The 6,000-nt window shown below is 36.3% G+C and overlaps 1 protein-coding gene across 18 annotated transcripts in view; it reads right to left on the reverse strand.

Annotated features, from left to right (window-relative positions):
- The window catches only part of DLGAP1 (DLG associated protein 1), a 798,454-nt gene that overhangs the window by 568,135 nt on the left and 224,319 nt on the right, over positions 1 to 6,000 (reverse strand). For 15 of the 18 annotated variants that reach the window (XR_003042561.1, XR_003042560.1, XR_003042559.1 and 12 more), the window contains one exon: positions 1,920 to 2,012. The exons of the other annotated variants lie outside the window; for them this stretch is intronic. The gene's annotated coding sequence lies outside the window, so the exon portion shown is untranslated. The remainder of the gene's footprint in view (positions 1 to 1,919; positions 2,013 to 6,000) is intronic. 18 annotated transcript variants of the gene reach the window in all.

The following is a 6,000-nucleotide window of genomic DNA, read 5'->3' on the forward strand; positions in this document are numbered from 1 at the left end:
GAAGTGAAGCAAGAGTCTCAATGTGCTGTGACTAGAGCCCCTTCTACATCTTTGTTTTTACTTGTGAGATAATCTTTTTTCTCAGTCTTTAGCACAGTCTTAGGGAAGGTATTCTTTATTATTATTATTTTTATTTTTATTTATTTATTTATTTATTTATTTATTTATTTATTTATTTATTTATATGCCTACAGCACCTGATCTCCCTAGGTGGTCTCCCATCCAAGTACTAACCAGGCCTGACCCTGCTTAGCTTCCAAGATCAGACATTGGGCTTTTTCAGCGTGGCATGACCGTAGGGGAAGGTATTATTTTATTTGCTGTGGAAAACATAATATAAAAAACATGCTGAAGCCAGATACAGAAAGGATATCCTGAAGGGAGAAAAGCCACGTGGGAAATTTCTGTCCTCTAACTTCTGAAGGGTTTACAAGAAATGATATATTCATCTTTTCTTTTTTTTTTTTTTTTACAAAATTATTTTGGCTATGAAGTGAAGAACAGCATGTAGGAGGACAAGTTCAATGTCAAGATAACAAATAAGAAGATGCTGCAGTATCAAATGTGAGATGATAGTCTGTATAAGGGCAGTGGTGGAATGGGATGCCAAGGTGTAGAAAGAGGTAGATATGTATTTGGCTCAGCTAGAAAGGCAATTTTGCATCCTACTACATGTACTGTACTGTGTTAGAGGTAGAAGATACAAAGAATAAGGTAGTCTTTGTCTTCAAAGAGCTCACAGTTTAGTAGTGGAGAAAGATATACATATAGCAGTTGGCCAGTATAATGTGGTCAGTGCATTTCTGAGGCTGATGCACAGGGAGCTATGAGAAGATTTATTATTTCCCTGGGGAACAGAGCAGAGAGGAAAGATTTCTAGGAAAAGACACAAAATATTCAGTATCTATACTTCTTGGCCTTCCACCTACTCCTTAATTTATTGCAATCTGACTTCAGCTCTACTCCATTAAAACTTCCAAGTCTTCACAGGTGGTTTTTCATCAGACTTGAACATGACCTCCTTCAGCTTAATTAAATTTTCTTACCAGTTCTGTGTGGGCTTAAAATTTACTTCTGTAAAAAACTGTTCCTAACCATGTAGACTGGGTTAATCATTTCTTCCATGTGTTCCTATGGTATGCTCTATGACTTCTATCACTTGGCATACATTTTAAAAATCAATTCATTATCTCTCTGTATCCTGTTGACTCCCAAAGGGCTAACACCATTTTAGTTACATTCACCATTGAATTTATTTCTCTATCAAGTACAGGGTAGTTTAAATGTATCGGGTAAGCATTCATGGAACAATAAATGAGTAAATGAGTGGAAGAATGACTCTGTGATCATAGAAGTATCAAGTTCAAAGCAGAGAGTAGGAAGAGATAAGGATGCAGGTATAGCAGAGGTCAGTTCTTGGAGTGACTTGGGTATCTTTTTGTTGAGGTGGGACACTACTGACTGAAAAATTGGACTCAAGAGTTATCATTAATGCCTCATATGTGCTGGGCTACAAAACAGAAAAGATGAAACATAAAAGGCTTTTAAATATCATTTTTACTGCCCTGACTGACTCTATATTTATTATGCACATGACACTACTCAAGAATATAGGTCAGAGGAATGGAAAACTTTGCTTGCAAAGGGGGTGCTAGTCTTTAAGAGAACAGACATGAAATTGAAGAGCTGGAGTGAACACAAAGTTTATCTAAATCAATGTCTCCAAGATGGATAACAGCTTAAAAGAAGACCTGAGGAAATATAGAAAATTTCTGATTCCTAATTCCAGTCCCAGAAAACTAATTCACTCGACATAGGTGAACCCTAAGAATCTATTAAAAGCTCTTCAGGCATCTCTGCCGTGCAAAGACAATGTCTCATCCACTTCAATTCTTTCATTTACACATAAGACAACTGACCTCAGGAGAGACTTGTGGGCATTGCACAGTCCATCAGTGGCAGAGGTAGAATAACAATTCTTGATCTTGAGGCCAGAGTTCACAGCATTAGTTCTAAAGAAGAATAAAAATTGGCCAGAATTTAGAAGAATAAAATTCAAAAAGGATAATGTATCTTAATTCATTTATAATAATACACTTTTGAGATTAAATGTAGACACTATTTCTCTCCACCTGAGCACTGAGGCACAAGAGTGAGATGGGACCACATTGCACACTATAGACACTTTGTTTAGTGAACTAAAATCACCATAAACCTCACAGATTTTCTAGACCTGTGATGACAGTGGATCTGCAGATGGCAGGGTGTTTTACACTGAGGGGTGAGTTATTAATAGCATTAATCATGAGCAGCTTGTAGAGATAATAAACATCTGTTCTTCATAATTCCTAAGTATAGAAGAAAAAAGATGGACCAACATTATAGTGTTATAGGCTTGAGCCAGGTATGCATTAACTCTTTTCATTATTAAATGTTAGAGTCATCAAAGGAGATTGCTTAATCACCCTTTTTGGTGGAGTCTTTAGTTTAAATCCAAGAGGCATTAGATCTATTCATTGCAAATGGCAGAGAATGATACGAGCTGATGTTTCTTTAGAGGTAGTAAGACCTCTAGACTTTTAAGTGTTTCCTCAGCGGAATATCCTAGACAATCCCCAACAGCATTGGTATATGTTGGCATAGATGGTATTTGAAAGGTTTGGTGATAAATCACTATTCCTTTCATTTTACCTGGGAATATTAGCAATTACTACATATGCTTGCACAGAGAAACAATGGTTAATATCTTCTTTTAATCTCTCAAGACAAGAACAAAACACTACATAGCTATGTAAAATGACTGACTCACTACAGGTGAGAGACAGGATGCTACTTTTTTGATGGCAACATAAGTCATTGTACTAAGGAGGCTTTTCTGAATTATATTTTAGCTTCATTTTCTACCTTTCTCCTTTTCTGATCATTCTTTCACAGCTCATTCACCCAGTAAAGGAGAAAATGCAAGCATGTTTTTATGTTTGCAGCAGTTCTATGAAAGTCTCTTTAAACATATAAATATATATGTGGTCTATATGCATTTTTGAAAATACACTAATTTACCACACTTTGTATATACTGTTCCTTTCAGCAAAATAGAAATACATTTTCCCTGCAGTATTAGAATCTACACAGGTCTGATTGGACATCACTTAAGTCTGTGACAGGAAGACAGACAGCTTGTGCCTAATGAATGATACCGATGAAAAGGACAAGGGTCACTAAACTTCAAATGTCATCAAACAGGATGACTTTGAAATGGTCCTGCTATAATATAGAATGCTGCCAGAGCCACTTAGCCCTTAAAATACATTATCTATGTCAATAACTCCCAAACTGATCTATTCTATTAATCTGTAATGTAAGAAAAGGGAATAGGATGATTTCATTTTTAAGGTAAGAATTGTAATTATACTACATCATAGAATCTTTATGAAAATTAAATAACCTAATGGGTAAGTCATATGCTTTTAATAATATCATTAACAATATAAATATTTTGGTTAATAGGGAGTCATAACACATAGATTATTAATTTTTAATGAATTTTTAATTTTTAATAAGTATAAAAATATCAACTAAAATCATATTTACTACAACATTAATTAATTTATAACCATTCAAAAAGATTTCCAGGAAAATTTTCCCCAGTAACTCAGCATTATTAAAATGAACCAATCAGGACATGGTTCCATAGTGTAGCGGTTAGAATGTCTGCTTTACATGCAGAAAGTCCTGAGTTCACGCCCCAGTGGACCCACTATCCATGGTTTATGGCTATGCCACTCTGAATAAGCCCAATGTCTGATCACGGAAGCTAAGCAGGGTTGGGCCTGGTTAGTACTTGGATGGGAGACCACCTAGGAAGACCAAGTGCTGTAGGCATAAATAATAAAAAAATAAAATGAGCCAATCATATTTAACGTAAGTGAAGAAAAACAAGTTATAAAAAATCTATGGATAATTGGCAAATAAATTATATTTATGTCATCTTAGAAGGTACTTTTCTTTGTGTTAAAGCAAATGATAACATTTATATTTTCATCTGTTTGCTTATGTACTGAGAAAACATTTTTGGGGCACTAAGTACAAGTCACTAAACTAGATTTTTGAGGATATAAAAATTAATAAGACACAGTCTCTGCCCTGCCTGGAAGCAGATTTCACAGTAAACAGGAGCCAAAACAGTAACATTGGTCCTGAGGGATTTCATCTTTACACTTAGGGCAACAACAGAACTACCGAAGGGCTTGGAGGAGTGAAGTGATACAATCAGCTTTGCATTTAGATTGGTACGGAAAATGATTGGAGAGAACCAGCTGGAAGGCCATTGCAGTAATTCAGGCAAGAAATGATGACAGGCACAGCTCTGATCTAACGGAGTTAGTGGGAAGAATGGAAAGAAGTAGACGATTTGGAGAGACATTAGGAGTATAAAATCCACTAGTTTGAAGGTTAATGAAGGGAAGGTTAATCCTCACTTTAAATTAGGTCTCTGAAGAGATGATAGCACCACTCACAGAGATGTGGAACACAGGAAGGATAGTAGGTTTAATCGTGAGGAAATGATGAGATACATCTGGGGCTTTTTACCCTGGAAATGTCAATGGAAAATTCCAATAGAAGTGGCTCCCCTTGAAGCTCAGGGGAGATTTTTAGTGGGAGCTGTATAGATATAGTCATTAGCAGTGTGTAACAGCTAAGGAAAACCATGGGGGATTCCCCAACCCCACCCCACTCTACCCCACCCATCCCAGTGAATATTTTGAGAGTAATGTGAAAAGCCTAGGTCTCACAAGACTTAGGTAGTGAAAATTCTGTCAAGAAGATTGAAAATTAGCCAGATTAGTAGGAGGAAAATTAGAGTAGTGAGTGGTATCAGTGTCCTGGAAACCAAAGGTAAAGAAAGAGAACATAGAGGAGGACATCAGTTGATTCCTCCTCTATGTCTCAAGGTCTTCTGGAACCTTGGCCAAAAACGGTTCCACGGAGTCCAGAAGCCCCTGAATGAGGGGTAGTTGCCACAGAAGATGAGAAGGAGGAGACATTAAGTGAATACGATGCCTCCAAGAAGCCCAGCCATAAAGGCTGTGAAAGAGTATGAAAATGGATGAGACAAAAGAGTGCTCTGATTTTTGTTTGAAGACAGGAATGTTTAAAGAATCAACAGAAAGAGAAATATCAGAGACTCAAAAGAAAGCGAGAGATAGAGATCGGAAATGGAACACCAGATTACTGATACATCAGAATTTACAGATACAGGTTAAGAAGGCAGGGTTTTTCTTTATTTTATTTTACTTTTTTACCTGGAAAAACATTCAGCATAAAACTTCAAGTATGACTCTGACCTCACTCACATAGTGGCCCATTTTTCCTATTTATTTAACAAGAATTTGTTGAAGATCTATGTCCAAACACTGTGCTACATGCACAGAGGATAGAGTGGTAACTCAAACAAGGTCCTTGCCCACAAGGAACTCATTGCTTTAGAGGTGGGATGGAGGTAGAGGTGCATACATACCTTTCTAATCCCAAGTAAACCTGTGATAATCTTTGCATTGATTACAGCATGCAATGAGTACAGAAAAGCCATATGTACCATTCTATCTCTTAGACATGAAAACCAATATTAAATTAGTGCACCTACTGTAATATAATTGCAAACTACAATTTCACAAATGTTGACCACTAGATGGCTAAATTAGTCATTAATCTAGCCAGGGGACTGGAATTAATTAACCTTAGCAGTGAATTACATTTTGACCTTGGTCTAATCAGGCCAATTTTCCACTCTGGAGAACACGATTAATTATCTGGTTCATTTTAGGAAAGAACCCCAACAAAACAAAATCTACAAAGGTTTTACCTTAATTATTAGGATTACAGTGCAATTCCTGATAGAGTGTGTTTTTCCTCTGATAGGAAAATACATCTTCAAGAATGACTTGTTCAAGGGAGAAGATATATTTTAATCAAGTACTCATATTAAAAAAAAAAAAAAGA

Source organism: Pteropus alecto, unplaced genomic scaffold (genome assembly GCF_000325575.1).
Source record: "Pteropus alecto unplaced genomic scaffold, ASM32557v1 scaffold146, whole genome shotgun sequence".
NCBI lineage: Eukaryota > Metazoa > Chordata > Mammalia > Chiroptera > Pteropodidae > Pteropus > Pteropus alecto.